Source organism: Nannobrachium achirus (genome assembly GCF_963921795.1).
Source record: "Nannobrachium achirus genome assembly, chromosome: 15".
Lineage (NCBI taxonomy): Eukaryota > Metazoa > Chordata > Actinopteri > Myctophiformes > Myctophidae > Nannobrachium > Nannobrachium achirus.
Window position 1 is genome coordinate 45,293,585 of NC_137822.1, and position 18,364 is coordinate 45,311,948.

An 18,364-nucleotide genomic window follows, 5' to 3' on the forward strand; every position below is an offset into this window, starting at 1 on the left:
ACCTGTTTGCTAATGCAAACAGGTAGGGGTGTGTGTGTGTGTGTGTGTGTGTGTGAGACGGCTATGGTCTCTTTGGTAAGACACTTTATGTATATATATATATACATATATTTTATATACTTAGATATTTTTCGCCCCCTCTATGATGCACCTTCTCTTTATTGGTACTGTACTGCTCTTTTTTCTTTGTTTTTTTCCCCTCCCCTCCTATCTATGACATGAGTGTAGACGTACTGTAGGAGCGGTGTCCAAAAATGTGTTTTCCAAAATCGGCCTGAAGGTGGTGCTATATGGGACCGATCCATGTTGAAGAGTTGAGTGTAGACATACTGTCTACCGATTTGTGTGATTTTAGGGCAAAAATTGGAGGAGCAGTGTCCAAAAATGTGTTTTAAAAAATCTGCCTGAAGGTGGCGCTATATGGGACAGATCCATGTTGAAGAGTTGAGTGTAGACATACTGTCTACCGATTTGTGTGATTTTAGGGCAAAAATTGGAGGAGCAGTGTCCAAAAATGTGTTCTAAAAAATCTGCCTGAAGGTGGCGCTATATGGGACAGATCCATGTTGAAGAGTTGAGTGTAGACATACTGTCTACCGATTGGTGTGATTTTAGGGCAAAAATTGGAGGAGCAGTGTCCAAAAATGTGTTTAAAAAAATCGGCCTGAAGGTGGCGCTATATGGGACATATCCATGTTGAAGTTGAGTGTAGACATTTTTATTTATTTATTATTATTATTTTTCATTTTTGTGTGTGTGGCCTTGCTCAGAACAACCAATGTGCCTTTGACTGCTGAATGTTGAAAATGTTGAAAATTGAATCAAAATGTTGGCTGTTGAATGCCTTTTTTGCACAAATACTACTTTATTTTTACTTTTATATTATTTTATTTATTATTTTTTGTGAAAAGTCTTTATTGGTACTGTACTGTACTGCTCTTTTTTCTTTGTTTTTTTCCCCTCCCCTCCTATCTATGACATGAGTGTAGACGTACTGTAGGAGCGGTGTCCAAAAATGTGTTTTCCAAAATCGGCCTGAAGGTGGTGCTATATGGGACCGATCCATGTTGAAGAGTTGAGTGTAGACATACTGTCTACCGATTTGTGTGATTTTAGGGCAAAAATTGGAGGAGCAGTGTCCAAAAATGTGTTTTAAAAAATCTGCCTGAAGGTGGCGCTATATGGGACAGATCCATGTTGAAGAGTTGAGTGTAGACATACTGTCTACCGATTTGTGTGATTTTAGGGCAAAAATTGGAGGAGCAGTGTCCAAAAATGTGTTTTAAAAAATCTGCCTGAAGGTGGCGCTATATGGGACAGATCCATGTTGAAGAGTTGAGTGTAGACATACTGTCTACCGATTTGTGTGATTTTAGGGCAAAAATTGGAGGAGCAGTGTCCAAAAATGTGTTTTAAAAAATCTGCCTGAAGGTGGCGCTATATGGGACAGATCCATGTTGAAGAGTTGAGTGTAGACATACTGTCTACCGATTTGTGTGATTTTAGGGCAAAAATTGGAGGAGCAGTGTCCAAAAATGTGTTTTAAAAAATCTGCCTGAAGGTGGCGCTATATGGGACAGATCCATGTTGAAGAGTTGAGTGTAGACATACTGTCTACCGATTTGTGTGATTTTAGGGCAAAAATTGGAGGAGCAGTGTCCAAAAATGTGTTCTAAAAAATCTGCCTGAAGGTGGCGCTATATGGGACAGATCCATGTTGAAGAGTTGAGTGTAGACATACTGTCTACCGATTTGTGTGATTTTAGGGCAAAAATTGGAGGAGCAGTGTCCAAAAATGTGTTTTAAAAAATCTCCCTGAAGGTGGCGCTATATGGGACAGATCCATGTTGAAGAGTTGAGTGTAGACATACTGTCTACCGATTTGTGTGATTTTAGGGCAAAAATTGGAGGAGCAGTGTCCAAAAATGTGTTTTAAAAAATCTGCCTGAAGGTGGCGCTATATGGGACAGATCCATGTTGAAGAGTTGAGTGTAGACATACTGTCTACCGATTTGTGTGATTTTAGGGCAAAAATTGGAGGAGCAGTGTCCAAAAAATCTGCCTGAAGGTGGCGCTATATGGGACAGATCCATGTTGAAGAGTTGAGTGTAGACATACTGTCTACCGATTTGTGTGATTTTAGGGCAAAAATTGGAGGAGCAGTGTCCAAAAATGTGTTTAAAAAAATCGGCCTGAAGGTGGCGCTATATGGGACATATCCATGTTGAAGTTGAGTGTAGACATTTTTATTTATTTATTATTATTATTATTATTATTTTTCATTTTTGTGTGTGTGGCCTTGCTCAGAACAACCAATGTGCCTTTGACTGCTGAATGTTGAAAATGTTGAAAATTGAATCAAAATGTTGGCTGTTGAATGCCTTTTTTGCACAAATACTACTTTATTTTTACTTTTATATTATTTTATTTATTATTTTTTGTGAAAAGTCTTTTTTTTTTTTTTTTGAAATATTTGTAAATATTGTTGAAAATAATGGATGGAAGTGTGAGCCTGTGAGGTTCTCAACAGTGGTGGGGTTTGATGTGGCCATAAATAAAAGGTTGACATCACTTTTTTGACTTTGTGTCTTCCTGACCTTCTAGACCAGGTAAAAACAGTATGGATCCACAGTGCATAGTTCTCTTATCATGTAGGGCAATTTCCACCTTCCGAGTCATTCCATACTTTTTCACTTTGCCCCCTTGAAACTAGAAGATGGTACAATATTTTTTTAACTTTTTTTGCACCGAATGAAAGCTGGTTTGACATTCTTTCTGTCAAGGGTACTCTTGTTCCGTTACCATTTACCAATTTGTTGCTATGGCTTCCTAAAGTTTTTTTTCTTTGAACTCAAATATCTCAGAATCTAGATTTCTGAGGCTATGTATTGGTTTTTGCAGTGTGCACTCTGCTGCACCTATCTCCAAAACCGCTTATCGAAATCACTCCAAAATTTTTCTGGTAAAAAAATAAATCCTCTTTTACCAAATCTCCAATTTTTGTTCCGATGTGAATATCGGATCATTTCCAATTTATTCCCTGGAATTGGGGCAGAAATGAATGGGACCTAATGGTGGCACTGGTAAGGGACGGGGGCCAGGGGGGGCTGGCACTCAAAGTGTTAAGAAGTTGACATGGTCCACAGACAGTAGTACATTTACATACAAGAGCAGCAGATATGAATGACCTTCATGAGACCGTCTAGGCTAGAGAAACATTCATTCAGGTTTCAGCCCCAGCTCATGGCTACCATTTCCCTCTACCTTTCCCATCCAGACCATAATGGTAAATGGACTGCATCTACATAGAACTTTACAATGTACTTAACATTCAAACATTTACTCACACACTGATGGAGGAGGAAACCATGCAAGGCACGAAACTGCTCATCAGGTGCAATTAGGGGTTCAGTGTCTTGCTCAAGGACACTTCGATACCAACTCCGGGCAACCCAGGTTCAAACTAGGAACGTTCCATTTCCCAAGCTGCCACTCTATCTCCTGAGCCACTGCCATCCAATGATGTGTTAGTATGCTCTAAGACAGTGGTTGTCAAACATTTTAATTTCAATAACCTCCATAACTCTGAGAGGGTACAATGTAACCACATTGTGTTTCCATTAGGTTCTATTTGCACATTTCCAGAGTTACAGACATAGAAGGGTCCATTTAGACTCCCTCTGTGGACCCCACTTTGAGAACCAGTGCTCTAAGAAAGTTGGTCATTTGGGGCAGATGTTCAGGTGTTATAATGCTAACCTTCTGGGGAATATGTGGACTTTCCACCTAAGAGGGCATGGATGAATTCGAACCCACAACCTCTGTGGTGATGGGCAGGGACTTTACCACTGTGCCAGCCAAACACCTCTGGGGATGTCTTTTAAATGGTTGCTGTCATACAGTACACTTAAAAACTGCCATCTACTTTGGACAAGACTACTTTCCATAAGCTTGTAAACGGAGACCCTGTTCTCCATCCATAAGGCAATGTATGGCCATAGCTGAGAGACCACCTGGGACACTGAAGGTCCCACGTCCGATTACTGGCCCCGGCTATGTGGTGAATGAGCAAGGGTGTAGCTGGAAACAGATTTTCCAAGTGGACTTAACCAGGTCTCCTCTTTGTGCCAACACATTCACTGTACCAAACCAGACTGGTGATTGATCACCTTGGGTGCCAAAGTAATGTCTCATATATTCAAACAACCATGCAATATAACTCCTTCTGTAACTCTGGGAGTGTGACAATGGATCCTAATGGACACATAATGTCGTTACATTTGTACCCTCTCAGAGTTATCTCTCTCTACGTCGTCCTCAGACGAGCCCTCCATCGTCGTTTCCAGTCATCTCGGTTCTCCATACATCTGGCCAGCTCGTTTGTGCTTTCTGCTCCAGCATCTTTCTTTAGTACGTCCACGTAGGTAGGTGTGGGACGTCCCCTTGGTCGGTGCCCGTGTGCTGGTTCCCACAGTACAAGCCTTTTGACTGGGAGTTCTTGGTGTCGATGGCAGTGTCCAGCTAGTCTCATCCTCCTGACTGTTATCTTCTCTGATACACTTGGCAGTTCCCCGTACAGACGCTTGTTGGTAATGTGCTCGTCCTGGTTGATGTTCAGCACCACCCTTAACATTCTGGTGTAGCACCCGTCCAGGGACTTCTGTAGGGCTTGCGTTAGTGTCCAGCATTCACAGCCATATAGGAGAACGGACTCCACGGTTGCAGAGAAGAAACTGATCTTGATTTGTCTGGGGAGGTTGGATTTCCACACACTGGTCATGCCGTTAAGAGCTCTCCAGGAGAGTGCTTTCCTCACTTTAAGGTCCTTTTCTGTGGAGCCGACCCATGCGCCCAGGTACTTGAAGTCAGTGACCTCCTTTAGTGCAGTACCTTCTGTTGTTGTTAGGGGCAGATGTTCTTGGGGGACGTTGTAGGCTATGACCTCGGTCTTCTTTGCATTTAGCCTGAGGCCAACTTTAGCACACTCCAACTCCACTCTGGTCAAGAGCTCTTGTGCATGCCTTACGTGGTCAGATAGCAGGCAGATGTCATCGGCGTAGTCCAGGTCTGTGAGGGTTTGGGAAGGGTGTCTCGTAGACCTTCTGGGTGTAATGGTGAAGCCGAGCTCCTGCTCCTTTCCTCTCATAGCTTGTCTCAGAGCATAGTCCAACACAATTATAAAAAGGAAGGGGGCTAGGGTGTCTCCCTGCAGCACTCCGGTTTGGATGTTGAACTCTTCGCTGCTACCGTCCGGCGTTGTCACCTGGGCTCTCGTTCCCGTGTACATGGTCCCAATGGCTCGGAGCAGGTTTGGAGGAACATCGTAGGCCTTGAGTATCTTCATCATCATTCCTCTGTGGACAGAGTCGAAGGCCTTCCTGAAATCGATGAAGCATAGCACCGCAGATAGATTGTTCCTCTTTACCTCTTCAATGATCCTCCTCAACGCAAGGATCTGGGCTAAGGTGGTTCTCCCCTCTCGGAATCCGTTTTGGTTTTCTCTGAGGTGGGGATCAATTGCGCTCCTTAACCTGTTGAGTATCAGTTGTTATAAAGTTATAAAGGTTCTTGAAACTATACATTTTGAGAACCACTAGTTTAGAGCATACTACCAGACAGGGCAGGAATTTCAGGGAGGCCAAGAAGGCCATGGCTGTCGTTGCACCTCAGTTTGGCTTTGTGCCCCTCCAAAAAATGGCATTCCCTGAGGCCACAGTGGCCTTAATGCCCCAGCTGACTGTACCACTTTCTCCACAGTCTCTTTCTTGTCATGTAGACACCAGTGTCTTTTGTCAACATTTTTAAAACCAATCCAGTATCTTTGCTTGGTGCAGGGCTGAGCATGGATCAAATTGTAAATAGCATAATGTATTTATTTCATAGCCGATAGTATACATATCAAATGTAAAATCATCCTTATTCAATTAGTTCTTTCAATGGACCAAAATCTTGTTTTATTTGTTGGCCTTCCTGCCCTGGCATTTGGCCTTTGTGCCCTCAAAAAATGGACAACACCAAAGGCCAAGTGTCCTAAAATGAGGAAATTCCAGGCCTGCTATCTAATCATGGGGCGGCAGGCTCAGGAGGTAAAACGGTAGCTTGGGAAACGGAAGGCTCCTAGTTCAAACCAGGGCTCCCCCAGAGTTGGTGTTGAAGTGTCCTTGAGATATATAAGATATATATTATTCTATTTTTATTCTATAAATGGAATAATTGAGATATAGCCATGTTAAACTCCCAGCAGCCATCCTGGGTGCCATCTTGAAAATGATGCCTTTATGGTAAATATATCTTCCTGGATTTTTGGGATGTTCTCAAGCATGCCTAAAGGTACCAGAATAAATTGTAAAACCTTTTGTATCAATGTTTAGGGAGGTTAAGTGGTATTCTTTCATATAGGCATAGGCCTATTGACCTGTCTTTTTCTAATAAAAAGTGCTTGTTTAAGTTAAGGCTGAAACCACCTCAGAATGAAATACTGCATGTGGGTAAATTATACATTTCCTGAGTTCTTAGGGTCATGTCTGTATTCTAGTTGTTGTGTTTTGTGTCTCTGATGTTTCTTGATGCCACAGAACTAAAAGAAAATATATGGTTTAGGCAGAAATTGTGGGAAAAAGTTTTGAAGAGCTCCAGTGACCACTGTACTTATCATACATATTCATAAAAGGGCTTGAATTAAAGCTCAAAGTGTCCCCTTAAAAATAATACCAAACATATAATATAAAACATTGCTTTCCTGAACATGAGCCAATACCAAGATATGCATGAATGAAAATCCGCCTATAGAGGAAAATAACAAACTGGCAAAAAATATGAAAAGCTACTCCTATGGAAAGTCTATCCTATTTTAATTTACTTATATTGACCCTAAACACAATTTAGTATAGGTAAGGTTTTGCCTCCTCAGCGGTACCGATATCTCGTCCAGCCCAAGGACTACCTGTATTCAAGCGCGTGTATCAAAACACCATCCTGGTTCCAGTTAAGACCCGCCCACGGAAGCTTGTGATTGGCTGAACCGGAGGTAGGGAGCGCTTCGTTGTGGTCTCCTGGACCGCGCGGAGGTGCCGAAAGTCGGGGGACGAAGATTTACTATTCTGTCCATAACGGCATGTAACTCGGTAACGGCGCTGAGTCAAGTACCGGTAACTGGAGTCGGTCTGCTGCGCAGATGGGCGCGGATGGGCGTGGCGTACGTGGTCTTCGAATGGGCGTAGTGCGATGGGCGTGCGAAAGGCTGCCACGAGCCTATAGCCAGCAGCTCGCCGTTCGGCTCCCACTCCCACTCTCGCAGTTTCTACCGTAATTACACTACTTAATGCGCAGCGAATTTTGGACGGGGGTCGGGGGCTCATTTTACCGGGGGTCCGCTCACTATCCCGACGGGCCGCTGTTCCGACTAGCGTCGGCAGGTTAGTTACTGAGGTACGGTTACTGAGGTTAAGTTTAGGGTTAGGGATAGAGTTAGGGGGTTAGTTTTAGTGTCGGCGACGAGTGGCACGCGTGTCCCCCCCAACAGGGGGACATGCGGATATATAGAGAGAGAGAGAACCAGGGACACGGGACGGCCGCCGTTCCACTCCTATCCGAAGTGGGCTGCAGAGGCGGCGGTCCTCCGCAGCGGCGCGACCATATTTGCGTCCCCCGGAGCGATGGTCCCAGGGCGCCGTCCGTGAGCCACCCCGTTAGAAGGGTCATTTTCCCGGCTACACAGGGTGTAGCCAGGGGGTCCCCGGAGCTCCGCGATACCTCCAGGTGTCCCCGGAGGGCGGAGGTGGTCCGCGATACGAGCCACTCAGCCGTCCCACTCCGATGCTCCAAAGTCGGATAGTAGTGGAACGGCTGCCGCCCCGTGCCCCTGGTTCTCTCTCTCTATATATCCCCATATCCCGTTATATCGCCGGCAGACAGGGGTAACTGGAGGCAGTCCGCGGCCGAGACCCCAAACTCAAAGACGGATGCGAGTGGAGCGGCGAGCCGCTGGTTCTCTCTCCCAGCACTACCGAAGACCTTTCCCACACAAGTACTAACTCCCATTCGTACGTAACTCCCACTCCCGTACGTAACTCCTCTGGTAACTCCCATTCCCGTACGTAACTCCCACTCTGCGCAGCAGCACAGAATCCGCCGCCATCTTTAACCTCCAGTTACTCCTGTCTCCGCTGAGTCGGCTCATGCGACCGTCTTAATGCTCGACACAGCGACTCGCTCGCTCGGCGCAGTCGGCGGTGTCTCACGTGGCTCATGGTCGCCAGAGACGGCGCGCCTCCGTCATCTCCACCGAAAACAAGCGCTCCGCCCTTGGTCCATTGTTGGAACCGGGGCGTTGTTTTGATTCATGCTTCACGCTATTCCCTGTCCTAGCTGAACCACTGTCTACTGCTGCCCCCTGCTGTTTGGAAGACAAGCCACAGACAGTAGGCTACAGTTAGTGGGCGTCACACCTATTTTAAATTATTTTGATAAGCACAGATTACGAAGTAGCAAGCATTAAGCACTTCTCACATAATGGTCAAATAGCAATTTACACATTCTCACCATTTTAAATGAATGACCTTCATCATTCTTTTTACTCAAACTAAATGCCTATATTGAAATATAAATATCTAATAAAATAATAAAATATGTATTTTTCCAAATTTGGCCTTTGCAGGGGCCACATTCTGTCATTAAGGACAAACACACACACACACACACACACACACACACACACACACACACACACACACACACACACACACACACACACACACACACACACACACACACACACACACATGATTTTATGCAGATGTTATCAAAACAAAAACAAATCATCAGGCCAATGAGCACCAACACAACTTTATTAGTAATATGATGTGAACAATCAGTTCAGTGTAGTTACATTACAACTAAAGAAAATGATCAACATAATACAAAACACATGTTATCTCCTACATGAACACAGTATGCACCCCACCCAGGGAGGGAAGCCGGACAGGGAGGATATTGGGTAGGGTTGGATGTTTTTAATACATATAGTTGACCTTTGCGGGGTTAGACATGTACATTAATTAATACATACATGTACAATGTAAACATTAGTAAAACTATACAAACTATACACCCTTACACCCCTTTGAATACATCAGTGCCAGTTTACACAAATTAAAACATTTTTGGTTGTAGGGTTTGGAACTACATTTAAGAAGACTGCTGTGGAATTTCATAGAGGATGCTTGTCCCTTTGTTAATGGACAGGTGAGAATGGGTTAGGGTGTGTAGCCCTGTTGCTGAATGGATGGACCAACTCATTTGCATGTATTCCTTTTAGTATGATAAGTAGTGAGCGTAAAGACCCCAACAGTATTGTGTGAATGGTGTGGAACATAGGATTAGGATTCATTTGTATTCAAAATGATTACACTTTGCATCTTTGCATCCATATATTTAGCTTTTACAGGAATAAACATGTATATGAGCACAGCGCACCGTATAGAGTGCAGTTTATACAAGCAGTTCTCACATACTGTAAATAGCATTTTCACACAAGCTCAACTTCCAAAATGAATGGCCTGTATCTTCATTAAGCTGACCACCTCTGATAAACGCCTATCCTTAAGGGGGGGTATAAATCAGCAAGTGCATCTTCAAGAGACCCTTTTTCTTAAAGCTGTTGGCACAATCTGTACAGCTAAAGGGACTTCTTCAACGTTGTAACATGACTATAGCTGCTGCCACACACAGTACAGCTATACAAGGACTATTCTCCTGCACGAATCTTCATGTGCTGTTACCACATCAGCAGTACAACTGAAAGGCTTTCCCCCTGTATGAATCCTCATGTGCTGTTACCACATCAGCAGTACAACTGAAAGGCTTTCCCCCTGTATGAATCCTCATGTGCTGCTTCAGATGACCAATTTGGCTAGAGCTGTTTCCATAAACATTACAGCTAAAGGGGGTTTCACCCTAATGAATTCTCATGTGCCACTTCAGACTACTTTTTTGTCTAAAGCTGCTGCCACAAGCTGTACAGCTGAAGGGTTTTTCCCCTGTATGAATCCTCATGTGCTTCTTCAGATTACTACCTTTACTAAAGCTGTTGCCACAAACATTACAACTAAAAGGTTTTTCTCCTGTATGAATTCTCACGTGCTGCTTCAGATGACTACTTTTACTAAAGCTGTTGCCACAAATTTCACAGCTAAAGGGCTTTTCCCCTGTATGAACCCTCATGTGCTCCTTCAGACTACCCTCTCGACTAAAGCAGTTGCCACAAACATTACAACTAAAAGGTTTTTCCCCTGTATGAATCCTCATGTGCTTTTTCAGACTACTTGATTGACTAAAGCTGCTGCCACAAATTTCACAGCTAAAGGGCCTTTCCCCTGTATGAACCCTCATGTGCTGCTTCAGACCATATGCTGTACTAAAGCTGTTGCCACAAACATTACAACTAAAGGGTTTTTCTCCTGTATGAACCCTCATGTGCTGCTTCAGATGACCCTCTCGACTAAAGCAGTTGCCACAAACATTACAATTAAAGGGTTCTTCCCCTGTATGAATCAGCATGTGCTGATTCAGATTACCCTTTAGACTAAAGCTTTTGCCACAATCTTTACAGCTAAAGGGCTTTTCCCCTGTATGAATCCTCATGTGCTGCTTCAAATGACCCTTTTGACTAAAGTTTTTGCCACAAAGAGTACATATAAAGGCCTTTCCCCGTCTAGTAGTCTTCATGGATGGCTTCTCTTTTGATGATTTCACACCGTGGAACAGTTTGCAGCTCATAGACAATCTTTGTCCTTTCACATGTTGAGTCTTGTGTGATTGCTGTTTGTTTAAAACTGACTGGGCTTCCCTGGTCTCCTCCCACTCATCACTGTCTTCAGTATCAGATTCAGAACGGTGTGAAGAGAGGAGCTGAGCATCACTGGTTGGTTGTGATGTTTCACAGTCCTCTATACGTGCATAGGAGGTGCTGGCTGGAGGGTCTGTTTCTCTGTTTTCAACATCTTCACTTTTCACTGTTAGTAATGTCAACATTGACCCATCAGCCTCTAATGGGTCAGCCTCTTGTATTTCTTCCTCTCCTTCCTCTTTAATCTGTTGAGATTCTGGTTCCTCCTGGAACAGTCTGTGGCCCCTCTCCTTCTGTTTAGGTGAATACACTTTAAAGACAAAGTCTAGGAGGAGGAAAACATTATTAGTTAAAGGACGATTTTTATTTTTATTTTTTACTTCAAGGGTTAATATTTTAGATTGTAATTATAGAAAAGAAAATATCGTTTACTGCTTTCTATTCTTTTAGACATTTCCAAGCTAAATATGTATTTTTAGATACAATAAGGCAGCAATTTCTTAGTTACTATTTACACCAGCCCCCATAAGTCACATCTGTCCATGAAATATTGTGGTGCATCTTTACATTCACACTCACCTGTCTGGATCTGGGGGATAACGATGAAGGCATTCTGACATGGTAGAGTGACGGGTTCCTCTTTAATCTGTGGAGGTTGTGGTTCCTCCTGCTCCTCTTTAAGCTGTGGAGGTTGTGGTTCCTCCTGGAACAGACTGGGGTTTCTCTCCAAAATATCTTTATACACAGACAGAAGGAGGAGAGAAGAGGTAGCATTAGCACAACAACCCATAAACATTCTGTGTCCCTTTTGTGCCCATCTGCGATCTGTGACCACATGCCCTAGCTGGCATCGACCCCAGGCAGAGTTTGAACCCACTACCTTCCGTTAGGGGTGGCCAACAGTTAATCTTTACCGTTTAGTTACCAGGTTTCCCACTGGACTACTGGTCCAGGCGCATACCACTTGACTTAGGCATTGCCACATAGGCAAGGATGCCTGGCGGCGTCGCCGGTTCGATTCCCGACCTGGACGACCTTTGCCGCGTGTCACTCCCCATCTCTCCCCCCATTTTCCTGTCACGTCTACTGTCCTATCAATAAAGGCATAAAAGCCCCAAAACAAATCTTTAAAAAAGCTTACCAGTAAACACTAACGGTTAATGGTGACAATAGTAAAAAAAAAAAAGAAAAAAATCATGATGTACAGTTGCCTGGTCACATATTTCTCATATCCCCAGGCATTGACACTAAGGGTTTCCCACCTGCCCCTGGCAGGTAAATAAAACTTTCGGGCAGGAGGAGTTTGCTTACAGGTGTCCCGACCGGGCAAGTGCTAGTTTGAGAAGATGAGATATCTGTCTAAAGACCTGAACGTGGCCAGAGTGCTCTGTATTCTGGTCTGTGGAATGTAAAATAAGAGCACTGTTTAGCTGTTTTCACTGTTGCTACACTTAAAAATCTAAAATAGGTGTGAACCCAGTCATATTCAATCATAGATATGTAGGTATTTGGATACAAATAGAGGTATGATATTTTTTATCGCACAGCCCCAGAAAGTTACAAAAGAAGTGTTAAATTGAACAGTAATTCAAATTGAACAGTAATTAAAATTTTACCTACTTTAACTACTTTTCGGAGCAAGTGGGCATGACCTTTGGGCAAGTAGAACATGATGACCTATACTTTCCCGACGGGCAAGTGCCAATGAGTGTCAACCCCTGTACCCCTGAACTAGATGGATGGGATGGATACGAAAATATCCTGCAATGTTTCACATTAAATGTACGGTCCGTTTGATACAATACTTTAGCGTCACAGTTCAATACTTTAACAATACAGCGAAAAAGTTGAAGCTTGTGAGAAACATATTTCATTTTATTCGAACATTGGGAGTCTCAGCAGCTACTGCATGTCATCTTCTTATGTGGAGCGGCTGAGATTGTTACAAGATTGTCACAAGAATTGCTGGTCAGTCCACCTTCAAACAATTTATACTACTTCATCATGTTCTACAAGCTCACAGTGTGCTGATCGACACATTGTGAGTGCTTTTATTGAAAAATAGCAGCTGCGAGCTTGTAGATCTGCTATTTTTTTTTAATCGTGAAAGTGTGTGCAAGTCTTTGAATATTTTAAATCCTTCTAAGGTTTCTATCTCTGTGATGCTCAAACCGTTTCATATTCAGGACGCTAAACATAGTATGTATTTGGCCACGGACCCCCATCTCTAAATATTTAGTTCCAGGGACCCCTGTAAATATTGTACTTTTACTCAATTACAGTTCCATGAGTTGTTTTGTAATCAGCAAGGAGGAGCTAACTATCCTAGTTACTACTTCTTCTGACTATAAGCTCATGTTCAACCGAATGTATAACTATGTATTTAACACTGCAGTATACCCCACCTGTTCTGTGCAGTTTGACGTGTGGCTGTAAGATGAGGTCCAGCAGTTTGTTTCGCGTCTCCAGCAGAGTTTCTAGTGTCTCTGTCTCTCTCTGGAAGAGGTTGAACATGAAGTCTGCGGCCAAACCGAGACGCTCGCTGACAAACACTCTGACATCAAGCTGCTTCACACAACAACGAACATCACTCTGTTTGTCCAAAACAAACAATATCTCCTCTCCCACCGACGTCAGGTGTTCCTTTATGGACCGCCGCACGGACTCCATTCGACACATTCCACCTCCTTTAAAAGACATTTTTCACCACGCTTTGTTTCTCTCACTAATAATATGACAACGATGACAACGCGTCGCGTAAACAACAAAGCAGTCAGTCACTTCCGGGTTAATGTCAAAGAAAGTATCAGCAAGAAGGGACACCGACGTGTTTTTGGCGTCCACTGCGCCACTCTCGGTGGCAAAACTACCACCGGAAGTTTGGTGAATAACATTGCGTCTATCCACGAGTTTCCTACGCCCCATAGTGCATTGCGCAAACGTCTGCATCGATCTTCCGCCGCCGATTTACAAGCTCACAACGGGTTGCATCTGCGACGCGACGTGAGCTTGTATGTCTGCTGTTAAACCCGGAAGTTTGGTCCTGATAGTCTCCAGTAAACTCCCGCGGAAACTTGTGGTGTCACCAACACGGAGCTAGAAAGGAACGCCCATAAACGTCACATCCGCTTTGAGCGTGGGGGGAAAACAAACCGCCTTTCCCCATTGACTTAATACAGCGTAAACAGTACACTATCGTTTTAATCACGTTCAGAGCGATTTTTTTGGACGATAAAACACTCGACAGCCAAGAAAAATCCATCAGAAGGACTTCTGGAACGCAATCGTTCACTCGCCGTCGTAAAGTTCACTTATTATTAAGATAACAAGCCGATTATGGATGACTGATTGATTGATTGAACGCACCGCTGTGCAGCACGGAGCTACTGTACCTCGCCACCTCGTCTAAACTACTACTCCTGCCTCATCAAAACCTCTGGAATAAAACGGGACCCAATTTTACTCTTTATACGTTGACCACATATTCAGTCTACTACACCAAATCTATTTTTGCCAATCTATGCCGTGCCAAAAATCAACAAGCTCGCACCTCCCTGGCATATATATAGAAGTCGGAGTTCAAGTGGTTTGTAATCAGAGTCAGATTAATATATTCCCCGCAAATTACACAAGCACTGACTGAGATGGAGATCTGTCGTTTCTGTAGGCTATCCAAGTTACACAACCATGAGATGAGATCGGAGATCTGTTTTTCTCTCCATCTACTCTACTCCCTGTGTTACAAAAAAAACATGTTTGCACATGCAGTGTTCATTTCAATCCTGGTAGAGACACTAATATTAATATGAGATATGATCAATTAAACGTGCCACAATATAAATCCAACAGCCAGGCCCATTAGTCGTCAATAGATTTGAAACGTGAATATGGTCTAAATCCATTCCCATTGCCTAATACACTTACAATGGCATCCTCCTCCTGTGTCCTTCCCGTACGTGTTCCATGAACATCATTGCTGAATTAATGGCCTTTGTTTTTTGATATTGTGATTAGTGTAATTGATCATGTTCATGAAAATGTGAAAGTGTGTCTCTTACCAGGTGATTAAATCAGTCAGATAACCATGGCATTGATCCGACCAGTCCTATAAGGACAACAATTAATCCCGATGCTATTGCAGATAGTTTTTTGTCCAGGCATTTGCAGTAAGGAATCAATGTAATTAAGTGGTTTATAATCAGACTCAGATTATCCCCCGTGCATGTGTCAGAGTTGCACAATATAAGCACCCGTGGTCCCCCTCTTCCCTCTATGCTACAAAACCTGTTTACATTATGTCTTTAATCACCTGGTAGAGACACAATTACAATATATGATCAATTAAACTTACTCTAATATCAAAAAACAACAGTCGTTAAGTCGTCAATGTTGTTTATAGAACACATCGTAGTGAGTTCAAGTAGGATAGAGACCTGATCTTTGAATATATGGCAGGATCGACGCCAGTTTAAAAGTATTTTCTGCAGGTTTGAAACTATTTAGGATAGGATTGTGTTGTGTTGCGTTGTGTCAGTGTGTAAATCCTTGCATGATAACAAGCTGTTAATGGCTGTAGACAACTGGAATTCATTTAATGTGCTCTATAACCATCATTGAATAATTGTGCTTTTCGTTTTTTTATATGATAGGTTTAATTTATCATGTAGAAAATGTAACAGTGTCTAATACCAGACGGATAGTCTAGATAACCCATGGTCTTTGATGATGCGACCAGTCCTTAATAATATCAGACAATATTTAATCCCAATGCTGTTTAATTTTAAATGCATCATTTTTTGTCCATTGGCAACCAAGGAATCAATGTAAGACATTGCAATTAATTAAAACATCGCTATACTATTAAAAAATCGGATTTGAAAAACACGGAAAACCCCATTCTACTAATGGGGGTTGTTAAATATTTCCCCCACGCTTGACTCCGCCCCCAGCTATGACACGCTGATGACAAAGCTCCGTGTTGGTGTATGAGCTTCGGCTGGGACAGCTCATGAACAAAAAATAATTCTGAACGATAGAGACCTTTATAAAACACTCAGCTCAGGAATATAAAAGACAACATGTCACACATTGTTTTGTGCTGTGTTGCTTTTCGGTGAGTACACTGTATAACATTATAGAGGCATCTAAAGAGCACAATTTACGTTTCTGAGCTAGATAGTATCGCGAGACTCTCCACCATTCCCTGTCTGGAATCCAAATCTCGCGATAGCTCCGAGACAGAAACGGCCGCCGCCGCTGTTTAGCTGCCTCAATAACATTATGTACCGTGCACATCGAAAAGCAAGTGATTGTAAAAATACCTGTGATATGTCTTCTTTTATATTCCTGGAGCGATTATACAACAAAGGTCTCAATCGTTTAGAATTATTTTTTGTTCATGAGCTGTCCCAGCTGAAGCTCATAGACGCAATGTTATTCATCGAGCTTCCGTTGCAACTTCCGCCACCCAAAGTGTCATGGCGACGATGGCGTATGGCCCCATGGTAACTGTACAAAAGTTCACACTGGACAGTCCCACCCCCTGGCCCATCATCATGGACAGCTCCACCCACCTCACCTGCTCCCACTTCACCACACCTGCACCCACTCGGCCCTAATCAGCTGCCTACATAAACTGCCTTTGCCCTCACTCTCTGTTGAGCAGCAGAAGGAACAACGCCCAAGAGCCCTGGCCTGAAGTCTACCTGTTATGCGTCACTGATGTAAGCTCAAGTCCATGACTCGTAGGCCTATATGTTGCATTTTATTGGTGATTAATGTAAAACTTATTTGCCTTGAAACTTCTGTTTGTAATGCACAAATGTTTGAGTGCCCATCCCCCTACCGTGTTAATTGCTGATGGGTGCCTAAATGTTTTGGCATTCTTTATTTAATTGTATTATGTATTGGTATGAATTGTAATTGTGTTTCTCTGTTTATTTATAGTAATAAAAACCATAACATATGGACATCCTCCTCCTCTTCACTGGCATTCTCATCGATGCCCCATGGTGATGTGCAACACTTTTAAACCAGCCCCAAACCTACACCTTTTATACATGGTCCTTCGATGCCGAGAAGCACTTTTCCATGGCTGAAGAGCAGGAGATCCTGAATGCTCCCCTGGAGAACAGAATCCAACACCTTCTGGAGGGAGTACTACAGCACCTGGGGGGTGGTTACTCTCCTCCATCCAAGCCTGTTAAAACCTTGCCTCCCAGGTCCCGGCTCCACCTTCTCCTCCAGTAGTGCCCAGCTCTCCACCTCCAGTGACCATGGCGCCACCTTCTCCTCCAGCGGCACCCAGGGCACCACCTTCTCTGCCTCCTGAAGTCTTCGGCCTCCAAAGTACGTCCCCTCCGGCCTCCTGAAGTCTCCGTCCTCCTAAGTACATCTCCTACTCCGCCTCCTGCAGCCCGGCACCCTTCTAGTCTCCTACTCCGCCTCCTGCAGCCCGGCACCCTTCTAGTCTCCTACTCCGCCTCCTGCAGCCCGGCACCCTCCTAGTCTCCGCCTCCTGCAGCCTGGCACCCTTCTAGTCTCCTACTCCGCCTCCTGCAGCCCGGCACCCTCCTAGTCTCCGCCTCCTGCAGCCCGGCACCCTCCTAGTCTCCGCCTCCTGCAGCCCGGCACCCTCCTAGTCTCCGCCTCCTGCAGCCCGTCACCCTCCTAGTCTCCGCCTCCTGCAGCCCGGCACCCTCCTAGTCTCCGCCTCCTGCAGCCCGGCACCCTCCTAGTCTCCGCCTCCTGCAGCCCGGCACCCTCCTAGTCTCCGCCGCCTGCAGCCCGGCACCCTCCTAGTCTCCGCCTCCTGCAGCCCGGCTCCCTTCTAGTCTCCTACTCCGCCTCCTGCAGCCCGGCCACCTACTGTCTCCTCGTCTCCGGCACCCCAGGCTCCACCTTCAACCTCACAGTCTCCGCCTCCAACAGCCAGTTCACCTGAGCCTTCCCCCGCACCTGGGCCCCCACAGTTTCGGCCGCCACCTGAGCCCCCCTAGTACCCATCTGTTCCTCATGGGGCGGCCCTATCCCAGTGTGACTTTTTTTTTGGTTAAAATCTTGCAGATTTGGGGCGGCTGTACAAAAGTTCACACTGGACAGTCCCACCCCCTGGCCCATCATCATGGACAGCTCCACCCACCTGCTCCCACTTCACCACACCTGCACCCACTCGGCCCTAATCAGCTGCCTACATAAACTGCCTTTGCCCTCACTCTCTGTTGAGCAGCAGAAGGAACAACGCCCAAGAGCCCTGGCCTGAAGTCTACCTGTTATGCGTCACTGATGTAAGCTCAAGTCCATGACTCGTATATGTTGCATTTTATTGGTGATTAATGTAAAACTTATTTGCCTTGAAACTTCTGTTTGTAATGCACAAATGTTTGAGTGCCCATCCCCCTACCGTGTTAATTGCTGATGGGTGCCTAAATGTTTTGGCATTCTTTATTTAATTGTATTATGTATTGGTATGAATTGTAATTGTGTTTCTCTGTTTATTTATAGTAATAAAAACCATAA